A 13,891-nucleotide genomic window follows, 5' to 3' on the forward strand; every position below is an offset into this window, starting at 1 on the left:
GGATCTGTATCTTGTGGTGGATTGTGGGGCACAGCTGATGTTGAGTTTGAAAAGTGATGCATTTTTAAGGAGTTCTTGGCAACAGTTTGTCCACTGTCACAAACTTGTGTGTACACTGCAGCTTTTCCTGCTGTGGAGGGAGAAAAGGAAGAAGGTGTTTTGTCAGGTGGTCTGTCTCCTCCCCAGTCTGTGGAATGGAAGGGAGAGTGGCCCTGAGAAATCTTATGGAAACTGCATAACTTTAGGGATTTTTCTGAACAGGCTGGGATACAGATGTCTGGAGGAGGTGGACATTTTGGTCTTGCAGAAGCTCAGTTTTTCTCTGGTTACCTGGCTGTCCCCAAAGTTCTCTGCAGAGAATTCCAACCAGCACAGCCACTGCTCAGCAGCCCCCAGGGGACATGCCAGGCCTGCCACAGCTCTGTGCTCTGCAAGGACAAGCTCCTCCAGCAGCATTAGTGCTTCAATTTGCATTAGTTGTTGTAACTAATGCAAACACAGATGCCTAACTAATGCAAACATAGATGTACAAGAGTAACAGGAAAAACATGTCCTTTTAAAGACTGTCCTCATCTGAGGAGGAGAGAAGGGTATTGCCTGTAGTTTTACAAACTGCACAAATACGCCTTTCTCCTTTTTTTTTCTCTTTTTCCCTTTACTGCAAGGAGCAGTAAAACCATCAGAGGGGTCAAGTCACTGACCTAGCAGCTGGGCTCCTGAGAAAGAAGTGTCTTTGAACAGTAGCAAGACAGGACACAGATGGGATTTGCACAAAGCCTGCTGAGGAGGAATACAAACCAGGAGCAGGTGCCAAAACTGGCAGGCCAGGGCAATCAAATGAGAGGTCATTAAAAACTGATGTGACAAGACAACACCCAGTATGAAGATAATAGCTGTAAGAGGTAGAGGTAGACTCTTTCCACTCTTTTACAGGGAGAGAAAACAAACTGCAGGCTGAGGTGAGGAGGCCAGAAAACTTAACAACATTTGCTTCAGTCACATCACTGAAAATACTAATTGTACAGGGGACAAAGTACATGGCTGATACTGAAGGAAGTGAATACTACAGGTGGAGTTAATAAGGATGCTAATCCCTCTTGCTAAATTACTCATTTACTGTCCCCTTGCTGAGTGCAGTGACTGCCTCCACAGGTGTTACTTTTCCACTGCAGTTCAGGTCAAACAAGTTTGGTTAAGTAACTCCTCACAGGGGTCATATTGCTATGGAAAAAGGTTTGCATCTGGCATGTTTAACAGGGAGGAGGAGGCACTCAAAATAGTTCTGTGTGCAACTTCACACTGATGAGCTTGCAGTATCAAGCCAGGTTTTCCTTATTGCCCTTTGAGAAAATAATGTCAGATTGGAACAAACTCAGAGCAAAGTGGGAATGATCTGACATGCAGAAAAACATGGTATATGGGCTATGTAGTTTAGGAATTGGGAAGATTGGGTGGAGATACCAATCATGGACTTCAATTATTTTAGAGAAGTCTCTGAAGAAGGAATGGAATAATATTTTTTTTGTGCCTACAGGGGCTTAACCTGTAGGAAAGGAGAATTAGGTTGTCCATTAAAAAACATTTCACCTCTAAGGTGACTGGTAAGTGCTGGGCTCAATTGCTGACTGAAGATGTGAAGTCAATTAGACAATGACATTTCTTGGGCCAGTGGTCAAATAACACAAAGGACAAGTTCAGACACTAAGGATCAATTTGGACATTCCTTCTGTTTCTCAAGGCTCTGACAAATAATATGAATGAGATTAATGCAGAATAAAGCGCATTAATGATGCAGATTAATGAGGTGCCACCTCATTGGCCTTCCTTGGCCCAAGAGGGGAGTGAAAGAAGTGAGCAGACACATTTACAGCAGTGTTGGCAAGATTAGAAGGGTTGGCTTAAATTTGTAAAAGCTGGCCTTCTATTCAACTTTCTGGCCTTTCTTAAGCAAAGTTAAGTCTGATCAGATCCTGATTTCTGTTAGAAGCACTCTTGTGATCACCCCTAAGCAAATTTATTTCTTCTCCCCTCCATACAGAACCACTTTCTATTCTTCACTGTGTCCTCAAGATAACAATATTTACTTCTAAACTGCTTTTACTGCTCAGTAGATTTCTATCTCCACTGCCTCTGGTTCTGCTTTATTTCTGTCAAGCTGTTTATGTTAAAGATTCGCTTGTTCATTATTAATATTTGTGCTAACCAATAGTGCACCATCCTTGAAAGTTTTCAAGAACAAATTAGACAAGCATCCATCACAAGAGGTTAATATACAGCAGATTATTTTGAGAAAAGATTATGGAATAGATTTCATGAAGTTGCTTTTTGTTGTTTTCCATCTTTTTCAGAATCTTTGCTAGTGAAACCATATTTTGTGATGTAAAGTTCTAACAGCTTTGCAGGAGCCTCCAAGAGTTTTTGTCAGCTGTACAGAGGGGATGAGGCTCCTCCTAAAGGTGATATCGCTGCTCTGCATGCCTATGTAGAAGATGGGAAATTTTTTTTGGAACTGATTAAAATCCTCTGAAATTTGCTGGAAATGGTTCTGTGGCCAGCAAAGATCCCGATGTTAAAAGCTCTGTTTGAACTAAAAACTAACCTTTCACTGCAGGGGATTATCTGGACCAGAAAAAACTTGTTCTTCATTCTGAGATTTAATGGGTGAGTATTTTGTTTAATTTTGTTCATTTTGGTTTTCAATGATTTTAACAGTAGGATCAAGAGAGTGTTGGTGGGTGGGCACAACTTAGGAACACTTAGGAAAAGTTGCCCTGTCAGGAGTGTCTCAGGGCTGTGAAATACTTTGACACACAAATTTATATTTAGAGGCATCATAGCTAGAAGGGACATTCAAATCCCAATGTAAGGCTTTGGCCTTCTTTACCCCTTTTGCAATAATGCACATATTTATGGGCAGCATTTAGCTGAAAGCTGACTCATGGAGGGCATCCCTGTGACAGCAGTAATGAAAAACAGAAATATTGCCCAGGAGATTTTTGAAGATAATGAACTGGAAACTTATTATTTATTTATTCTGATGATGCCAAGAATAATCTCAAATATTTTATTTTATATTTCCAAAGTTGGAACTCCAAAGATGTATAAGTTCTAAATAAGAGGAAATCACTTTTTTGTTCATTCATTTCTAATATCTTTACAATTTCTTATTGCTTAGTGATACTCCCCACAGGAAGAAAAAAATATTCAAGAAGAAATATGAATTTTTATTTTACAAGCACTGAAGTTCTCTTTTATGAGGCTTTTCATCACAAAATGAGAGGCTGTCAGCTGTGGAATTGTCCCGTAGCTGCACAGCCATGTGATGGTTTCTATAGCAGGGCTTGAAGAGCTTCTGGCTCCAGGCAGCTCTCCAGAACTACTGGGCCTCAGATTGAACTGTGAGCTCATGCTTCTTTGGTAGCTGCACTAATGAATCAAAAAACTAGATTTAAAAAATCTTCTTGGACAAGGAACAACTTTATGTCTTACATGGCATTCTTTCAGAGTTAAAAAATAACAATTATTGTACCTTTGTGTTGTCCAAAACAAAGACTAAGGCAGTAATAGTCAGACAGGTTAATGGGTGACTTTCCTGACTTTCCACTGCATTTGAATCCATGTGTTTTTGACTATTATGGGTTCACCTGAGAGCTTGAGCAGTCATTTTTAGGCATGCAAGAACAGGAACTAGATTCACAGATGCTACACAATAATCTGTGTGCATGTGAAACTTCCAAAGCAGCTCCACTAGGAAATTTTTAGGGATCACACATTAAAACAGACTGAGAAAAATATTGCTATGACTTACTTTAGATTCTACTCAGGTATTTTGCTCTTTAGACAAAAACACTCTTGGGAAGCTGCAAGCCTGAAGTCAAGTTCCTGTCAGACCTAATTTGGTGTCTAAGCCAGATTTAGGATCTAAATGCCTTCTGACAAGAGCTGGCCTGCCTCTTTACCCATCCCTGTAAAACATCCAAAGACTCTGGCAGCTCTTTGCACTGCCTGGAGGTGGGTCAGGCTGCAGGAGGAGAATGGGTTGTGCTGTGGGGCCAATAGCTCTCAGGCCTGAACAGTCTCACTGTACCACTGCAGCTTCCTGCCCCTGGCCACCCCAGCTCCAAAGTCCTTGTCACTCACACCCTCAGGTTTGCTTGTGCCTCCCCCATCAGCCCCAGCCCACACAGATGTGACTCTGTTGGGTTTGATTCTGGCCATCAGATGATCTGTCCAACAATCCCAATTAGTGTGGGTCGCAACACCTTGGAGCATGAAGTTACAACATCCTTACACTTATGGTGAAGCTAGAGCACTGATAGTAAGTCTGGGTGATTCCTGAGAAATTAGGCTGTTCATCACTTTGGAACACGTTGAGGAGGTGTCAGGCCTGCCAGCCTTATCTTGTGGTCACTGTTGAACCATTCCTCCTAACAGATACAACAGGAATCTCACAGCAACTCTTTGAGATTGAAGAAATTTACTTATTTTTATAGCTTGCCTGACACACACGTGTATGTGACAGCCAGAGGCTCAGTGCCATGGTGGTTTGCTGTAATCATGCAGGGAAATCTCCCACATGGTCAGTGGGGATAAATCTTGCAGAAGGTGAGAAATGCAAAGGGATCACTCTTTCAATAATTAATTCTTCATTCAGCTGATGGGTTTTCTGTTTAGGCCCAGCTGAGTAGTTTAGCAAAACAAAGACAGATGGCAGCAGATTATATCAAACACATCTTTGTTAGTGGCTAATCAGCACAGATTCTACCACCTTCCCACCCCCTTCCCTCAGAGCTCAGCCAAAGCCCATTAAGTAAATAGAAAGGCTCCTATTGATTTTGGTGGGCACTTGGCCAAGGCCTCTGTCTCAACAGTGGTCTCAGCTTAACTTTGGCCTAATCAAAATTTTTGAATGTTTTGGGGTTGGGCTTCTATGTTTGTTTATAAAAAAAGAAGTAATGCTGATGTAGCCACTCTTGGGAACTGCAAGGGGAGACATTATATGCACAATATGCTGCCATTAGCATATCCAAGGTAAAAGTTCAGCCTGTTTCAACTCTGAGTTTTATTCCAGTTAAGTTCAATTTTTAGGGAAAGTGTTGAGGGGAGGGATACAGATGGAATATGTGCTCTGTCTGCCTTCTGAGCTGCATCCCCTGGAAGAGATCCTTGGAGCAAGCTATGTTTGGGACAGACCTGGGAGCTTGGATGTGCTCAGAGTGGATTCTAAGGGCTCTTGGCTGCAGGTGCCTCGTGAAAACTTTGTCCCTTTCTGCTGAGGTCTGCCAGAGACTGCCTACTTGTTTCTCCTTTTAGAAACACTTTATCAGGCCAATCTGACATTTTGTTCTCAAACTCTTTGCTGTCCCTGGCACAGCCTTGTAGAGGTTGGTTGTATTTCATGTTATTTCCACAAATATAACTGAAGCACTTTCCCTGTTGCCACACATGAACTATATTGATATCTAATTGGCTTTTCTGCATGGCACATGCTTTTCTGTGATGCTGGCTCTCCCTGTCAGTGCCAAAAGTACATTTTGCTCCTTACAGTGGGTACATGCAGACCCACAATCCTTCATAATGAATCCTCTGTCTCAGATGCTGTGTTTAGTCTTTCCCTCCTGACACACATTCTCTTACAAGAGTGTGCAGTGCCTGTGTGTTGCTTAACCAAAGAGATGCACTATCAGCAATGCTCTCCTCTCTCAGAGCTCGAGGGGAGATGTAGGGCAAGGCTTTGAGGTGCTCCTCTTGTGCTCCCATATTGCAGCACATCAGCAATGCCAGAGGAGCAGGGTAGGGCTGTTTCTCTCTCTGGCCGGCTGACTGGGATGGATGGGGGAGCTCCTGGCAATTTGCATCCAGGAGGCATCATGGATGAGTGGATCCTGGGAACAGAAACCCATCCCAACCTAGAGCTGCCCTCTGTCGGCAAGCCGGGCTGCCCGAGTCAGTCTCCAGGAAAGGGTTTTTTGTGTATGGGAAGGACTCCATTTGGGGCAAGTTACAGCTCCACAGCCCCTGAGCTGCAAGGTGGTGAGGGAAGACAGGAGAGCCTGAAGCAGCCACCAGAGACATTTCAGGATGACTGGAACAGAAAGGGATCAAATGCTGCTGGATCAATAATTGCATCAGATTTTGGCAGACTTCTTCCATACAGCTCTGAGAAGGAAAGAAACAGAGATGGAACTGTCCTGTGTATGCACCTCTCTCATTTTTTCATACAGCTCCAAGCAGAAAAAAAATCACTCTCAAATCTGTGCAGATTTACAAATGTTTAAAAATTCAACAGGGCTTCTGCATAGTTATGTTTGTTTTTAATGACCTGCTTCTTAACTTCTGTCCCTCAAAGTCTTTTGATAAAGAGAAAAAAAAGTGTCAAGAAATGTTGTTTTCCCAGAAACAGAGATACTTCAAACTCAATGTGTGACTATACTTGGTTGTCAGCAGGTGGCTCTGTGTTGAGTGAGTTCTTGTTCTTGATGGATGCACAGAACTGAAACTGTTTAAAAGAAACTATTTCATTTTTTCAAGCCAACAGGAAGATGATAAAGGCCTATAATTTGTCAGTAGGAATGATAGTGGTCAGAGGAAAGATAATCAGTGAGAAACTCTTGCTTGAAAGAAACTGGCAATGATAACAGTCTGCTGCTAGAAGAAATGTCTGGTCTTTTCAACAAAAGCCATGTCAGCTTTGCTAGATATAAAGGTTTTTAGGTATGGCATCAAGCATTTAATTTCTGTTTGAGGGTTTGGATTTTTGTTTTCTTTTTAAAGGTCCTATTTTCAAGGTGTGATGTCACTGAATGTAAGCACTGGAGCACAGATCTTACCTATTTGATTGCAGTAAGTGGGAATGTTTCAGTTTCATTCAGTGGGGGTAGGACTGGCTCCTCATTGCCTCACAGTGTCAGGCTGAGGACTGTACCAGTGGCTCTCTGGCAGTGTTGCAGATCAGATGGTGTCTGAAAATGCTACAGCAGCAGCTTCATGAATATATAAAAAGATGCCCTTATTTGAAATTATAGTTTATTTCAAATAGATAAACAATATAATGTGATTTAAACAAGAGGAATGTGCTTTCCCAGTATTTCAGTTGCCTTCTTGTTTTAATGGTGGGGAGCAGCTGTCTGTCATAAGCAGGTGAGAGGACCTTGTGTGAAAGTATATTTAAGAGCTTTTATGAGAATGGTGAATCTGAGTAAGGTTTTTGGCTCGCACTGGATGAGTGGGCTGTGGAGAGATTTCAGTATGTAAGGAAGGGGCAAAAAAGGAAAAATATGTTAGCCACAGTTCAATAGTACTGGCCACTTCCATAGCTTAGGATAGAGATAGATTAAATGTACTTACAGCAGTTACGTTGAAGATGTTTCAATATTTTCATGAGATTCAGAAAGAAATTACCACCTTTTTCAAAATTCAGCCCTGACCTTTCAGTCTTACCTATGTGCAGTCTCGCTTCCGTGGCCACTGGAGCCGACGGGTCCAGCTGGCCGCTCCCAGAGGGACCGGTGGAGACCTCGAATCCCGCCCCTCGCAGGTTCTTGGCGAGAACCCTAAGTAGTGGCTCCGTGTGCTGTGTGGGGATGCAGGCGAGAGCAGGACTGCGAAGCGCTGAGGCAGAGGAAGGAAGGAGTGGGCACGCCTTTGGATGCCAAGGCGCTTTATTTGATCCAGGCGGGGCCAGTGACGGTGTCGGGTAAAAACCGTTAGGGAGGCGCTGATAAAGGGAAAAGGTGTAACGGACGGGGGCACGAGGGAGCAATGAACAAAACCCAGGGATGGAGTGAGGGACACACAGAACTAATAGGAAGGGCCCAGGGGAGGGAAAAGGCCCAGGGGACAAATCATGTTAGGTAAGGGAAGATTGACATGGAAATTTCTCGAAATGAAAGGGGGACATTTACAATGATTGACAGGTAACTGGCTGGAGGAACAAACCATTAATAGGGAGAACATGGGGGGAACTGAGGGTGAAACCAAATTTTTAACTTATAAAAAATAACCAACTTTACAACAAAGCCCATATAAAACACACAATGCTACACCTATGCTGTTCTGTGATATTCCGCTTGGCAATGAATTATTTCTCTGCAAGGTCCTTGTGGTGGTTTGACCGGAAAATGGGAATTCTGGGATGCTGTAGTCAAACCAATGGGTGCTCAGATTTTAATACTGGCACCTGATGTGGCCATTGGGACATTTGGACACGCCTTTGGGCACACAGGGGTTAAAAGGCAGAACTGCACCTCTGGGAGGCTGTCTGGGGACTTGGTGGCAAAGAGGCGGGATCTGCTGGGCAGGGGAGGGTCAGCCTGCGGTAGGCCTGGGCCTGGACAGAGATGGGGTAGAGGAGGCCCTTGAGGATGGAAGGGTGGAGGAGCACCAAGAGACATCGGGCAGCCACCACCTCCCCGCCCCGCCCAGGAGAGAGAGGGAGAGCCGGTGTCCGAATTTGATAGCGGCTGGCCCAGGAGGAGAAGGGGGGGTGCTGCGAGAAGATGCCCGGCAGGGCAGCGTGGGAGTGCCGGAGCTCTGGGACAGGCAGAGACTGAAATTTTTAACTCTTTTCTTGCATGATAGAAACCTTGCAAATGCTGATCCTCCTGGAGCTGAATGGGAAGAGAGATAGAGATAAGAGGGGATGGGCCATGAGGGAAGTGGAGAAGACTCTTGAGTGGGGGGAAAGATGATGGAATGGCCTTTTGCCTGGACTTTTCATGTGTGGCCATAGACTGAACCATTTTTTTTCCCTGTGACACAGACATTGCATTTAGGGGGAGGCAATGGCTCAGAGCCAAGGGAGTGCAGTGATGTTATGTGTAAGAGTGCACAAACAAAGACAACAGGTGAGGAGCGTGGCTGGTGCCCTCGCTCTTCAGTGGAAGAGAAGATCTCTGGTTTTGAGACCCCTCAGCCCCACGGGGTGAAATCTGGGGGGGCAGGTTTCCCAAATGTGAGAGACTGTGCTCTTTGTTGGAACTGGACAAAGCATCCTTAAAATGGGAACCCAAGAAGCAGCTCTGGTCCATGTGCAGTGGTGAGAGCACTGGGCATGGAAGGAAGACATCACGATGGCACAGGATTTCTGGGCGGTGCCACCTGTGACAGGAAATACAAGAGGTCTCAATGGTGTTTCCAGGGGAAGCCTAGGGCACAAGAAGGACTCCTCTCCTCTTGATGAACTGAAGATTGAGTATTCTAAAGGGTGGTGCTGGACTGACAGTTGGTGATTTGGGGGAATGTATTGTATTGGAAAATTTGGTGGGAGGAGGCGGAAAATGCTTTTGTAAGGTTTTCATTTTCCTTGTGTTTTTTTTTCTTTCCTTGTAGTTTAGTTATTTTCTTGTAGTTTAGCTAATAAAGTTTTCTTTATTTCTAAGTAGGAGCCTGCTTTGCTTATTCCTGGTCACATCTCACAGCAGACACCAGGGAGAGGGTATTGTCATGGGAGCACTGGCATCGTGCCAGTGTCAAACCATGACAGTCCTGCACGTGGACTGGGGCAATCCCAAGCACAGATCACACCACAGAAGGCCATTGGATTGGTCAAGCATGATTTTCCTTTCATAAATCCATGCTGACTATTCCCAGCCACATCCTTGTCCTTAATGTGCTTTGAAATGGTTTCCAGCAGTATTTACTCTGGAAATCTTCCCAGGGACTGAGGTGAGGTTGGCTGGCCTGTTGTTTCCAGGGCTCTTCTTCTTGTCCTCCTTGAAGACAGGAGTGACATTTGCCGTTTCCCAATGCTTAAGAATGTCCCCAGATCACATAATTTCAAAGACAATCAAAAGTGGCATCAGACTCATATCAGCCAGTTCTCACTGCACTTGTAGGGGCTCTCCATCAGGTTCCATGGACCTGCAGTGTCTGGTTTGAGAGGGAGAGCTTCAGCTTTCATGCAACTCCCACAGGGAGAAGCCTCATTGTAGCTTTTTCCAGACCTTTCTTCTAAACAGATCAAATCACCTTTGCCTTGGATGTGGCCAGCTAAACCCCTGGGAGTGAATTTGAATTTGTGAGGCTAGCTAATAAAATAAGCTGCCTGATTTACAGGAGTAAAGGGGAAGTGGAATTCAAAGGAGGCATAACCATAATGAAACTCAGGGTTTTGCACTTGTGTCAGTGGGGAGAAGGAAGGAACAGTGCAAAATTTGCAGGTTTTAATGAAATTCTACTCTTCTATGGCTAGCATGAGTCATTTTGTGTTTATATCATCTGAGCATCCTTTTTGGGTGTGAAGTTTGACTACTGTGCCTCCTGGATTTACCCCTCAGTCTCTTCAGGAACTGGCAGACTCAGAGCAGAAATAGTTTCATTTGACCTCATAAGCTCACAGAACTTGTTTAGACTGAGAGGTGTGTCCAGCGTGAAAGTTATTTACACAGAGAACAACACAGATTTTCTTTCTTTCTTTCTTACTATGGTAATATTGCTAATGCATGGGTTTTTTCCTAAAAATGAAAGCTTCACTTGAGAATGTTTCTGACATGCACACTGGTCTAATGATTTCTGTGATCATTGATTTGTAGCATTCATTAAAAAATAACCAGAAACTCTTTACCTTGTATAAGATACAGGATGAAATGACAGTTTCCAAAGAACAAAGCATCATGTTGCAAAAAATAAACAAGACTGCAACATGGATATTTTTGCATTTTTAAATTATACTTCCATGATGAAATCTCTGAATGATGGAGATGAGCCTAAATTCAGCTGATATCAGTGGGTGGAGAGCATTCTTTGATATTGCACACGCTAATATGATGAGTTAATAAGGTCTTTGATTTCTGGATTTAGAGTAGTTTATTAGTTGTAAAATCCATTTTTCCCTTGCCTGTATAAAACATTTAAAAGTAATTATTCTTAGCTTCCCATATAATAATTACAGAAAGATGTCTTGGATAAGAAAATGTTATATTAATTATTAGGAGGTCTACATGAATTCTAATGACTTTTATGTTTTGTTGTCCATTTCCAGATGTACACTTAGGTAGAGATTTACTACAGACTTAGCAGATCAGTGGGGGATATCCTGGTGTAATTAAGTAGCCTTAATCTCTTTTGAAGTCAAGTTGCATCTTGTAAGACTAATTCTTCCTCCCACTGCTCTTTTATGTATAGATGAATAGTGCAGGGATGGAGTGCATCTGAAAAAAATATCTCCAGTGCTTTTCTCCTAAACTTTGGAAACTGGTGAGCCCTTGTATATTTATTTCTGTGTTTGAAAAGTGAATGTAAAGTATTAATATTCTGTTAACTTTGCATGTCTTGTCCATTTTACAAATAGTAAACACCAGGCGCAAAGCAGGGACAAACCAACATCACATTTCTAAATTTCTACATAGATGTATAATAATGACTATATTTTACATTAAGAGTTGTTAAAATATTTGTTGTCTCAAATGTTAAGTGTGGCCCTGAAGCATGCTGACCACCTGAAGCAGGACTTCAGAATCACTTGGTGTCTCCAGAAGTCCTGGCTGTGCATCACCTGATGGATGTACGTGTTTATATGTAGAATAAACCAGGATTTCCCCCATGAATGTAGCCAATTCTGGGTCCTGTGAGTGACCACTAATGTCACAGTATTTTCCAAGTCCTGCTGCATCACCCATAAAGCAACAGTGCATTTTCATATACAGTTCTGCTTTCTCAAATATCTTCAAATTCAAATACCACCATTGTGTATTTTTGGCTAAAAGAAAAGCACTGCTGAAGGACACAGACCTTTCACACTTTAAGAGGTTCCCAGCTTAATGTGATAAAGATTATCCCTTCCCTACTGACCTCTTTAATACCTAACATAATCTTTTCTGTGCAAAGAATGTGTCTGCAAAATATTTTATCTTAGAAAGCATCTCTGAATACATGCTTTTCTTTCCACAGATTGTCACTTTGAATTTGATTGTGAGAGGTGGATGGAGACACAAACACTGAGAAATTTTAAATCCATTTTTGTCTTTTGTGAGCCTTTGTATTAATAATTTGTAGAAAAGAAACTTATTCCAGACTCAATTTTTATCTATCATATACATTTATATGCATTTATAAATAAAATACTATTGTTCCAGCATTAAATTAATATTGAAATATAAGACTGTATTAAGTAAATGAATAGTATTTTTTCCCAGATTGTATTGTCACATATCCATTAGCACTGATTTTGATAGTAAGTGCTTGGAGGAGGAAAACACTCCTGTTTGGAGCTGATGAATGTTCCACGTTGCAAAACGGGCATTGCTGAATGAAAGGAGGCTTTCCCCTCTGTGACCAGATAGAAAATTCTGCCTTCATGAGAAAATGTTGGTTATTTTATTTCTCCTGAAAAGAGGTACAACTCCACCAAATCATCCTGGTAAGTGTTGGCAGGAAGACTCAGACCTCAATTTTGAATCCTTTTGTTTCAGTGAAATGGGAAACAATAGTTTTAATGACCATATTATAAAAACCCTGAACATCCACTAAAAAACCTAGCTTTTAGTAAAACTAAAAGTCAGTAGCTAACTGAAGAAGTATAGTGCAGTAGGCAGCATGAAGTAGCAGTGTGCATAAAAGGGTGCAGATGATGAAAAATGTATAAATGCTGTTTATAAGGGTAGGTACTGAAGTATTCAGTATGATGTAATGGATTTCAGTAATGGCATAGAAGTGACTGAATTAAAGAGCTTCCTGATCATTGATCAATTCCCAATTCCCACACCACCTGTATGAAGTGGGTCTCTGGCTGCCTTGTTACCAGGCTGCACTGTGCTACCTTTGTGGACATGCATGGACCTCACAGCTGTACACAAGGGAAACAGCACATGATTTTTTTTTTGTCATTGAAATAGTAACATTCACTATGCTGATACAGAATTAATCTTCTTCATGTTGTGAAACATGCATCTTCCTGTTCCGTGACAAGAAAGGTCACACATGTCCATTTTACTCTAAATTCACTGTACAGATATAATGTGATGAAAAGCACAGAAGTACAAACCCACCACTGTAATGCATTCTAAAATTAAAAGTTCAGGAGCAAACTCCATGGAAATCCAGAGTTAGTGTCAACATGTATTCCTCTTTGGAATAGAATTAGTTCTTCTGCTGTGTGAACACAGCATGCATTTTAAACGCAGCATCCTCTAGTGCTATTGTCATGCCTGGTGGATGGATTAAAAGAAAATGGAAATTCCTCCTTCCACTGCTGGTGAATGATTTGTTGCACTCCTTGGTGTTGGGGAGATGTTTTATGAAAGACTTGACTTTGACGTGCTGTAAAATGGAAACTGCTGGAGGAACAATAATTTTGACTTCTCTACGTTTTCAGTCTTGACAATACAGTCCTGAAGCAGCAGAGCACATTTGTACACAGCTTCCCTACTAGCATAAAAACATAATAATTTAAACAGTCTTGGCAGCTCTAGGAAGGTACCAGGAAAAAGGTGTGGTCTGTGTTAATTTGATATAGTGGCTTAAGTCTTATTTCAGTATTCAGAGATCCCCCTTGCACATCTCCTGTGCAGACATTGAACAGATCCAGCCCTGCTGGGGGAACAGCAAAACTCTAATGCCAACACCAGAATGGCTACTGGTAAGTGATATTTTTATTCCTTTAATCAAAGCTGTGGCCAACAGGAACCAAATTCTAGATGGAGCATGGAGAATGCTGCCTGTGGGCCCCTAGGTAGGTGCTCCAATACATGCATATTTTCTTCAATACTGGGAAATAAACTAGTATAATCAAGGGGAAAATATCATTCCTTCAGCACCTGAAACATTCCAGGACTTGTTCTGCAAAATCTGACAAGCTCAACAAGACACACACTGCAGCGGGATCACCCCTGCAGCATTGACCATTTCCCTGGAGCTTACAGCTATTTTCACTTTATTCTACCAGAAAGCACCC

The 13,891-nt window shown here is 42.3% G+C and overlaps 1 long non-coding RNA gene across 1 annotated transcript; it reads left to right on the forward strand.

Annotated features, from left to right (window-relative positions):
• The first annotated feature begins 685 nt into the window (after positions 1-685).
• LOC141730445 (uncharacterized) lies at positions 686-12,070 on the forward strand. Its single transcript, XR_012581955.1, has 4 exons — positions 686-2,456; positions 2,612-2,661; positions 11,125-11,196; positions 11,890-12,070. It is a non-coding gene; the product is annotated as an uncharacterized LOC141730445 (long non-coding RNA).
• The last annotated feature ends 1,821 nt before the right edge of the window (positions 12,071-13,891 follow it).

The sequence above is a fragment of the Zonotrichia albicollis genome, chromosome 1, assembly GCF_047830755.1.
Source record: "Zonotrichia albicollis isolate bZonAlb1 chromosome 1, bZonAlb1.hap1, whole genome shotgun sequence".
NCBI classification, from domain to species: Eukaryota; Metazoa; Chordata; class Aves; order Passeriformes; family Passerellidae; genus Zonotrichia; species Zonotrichia albicollis.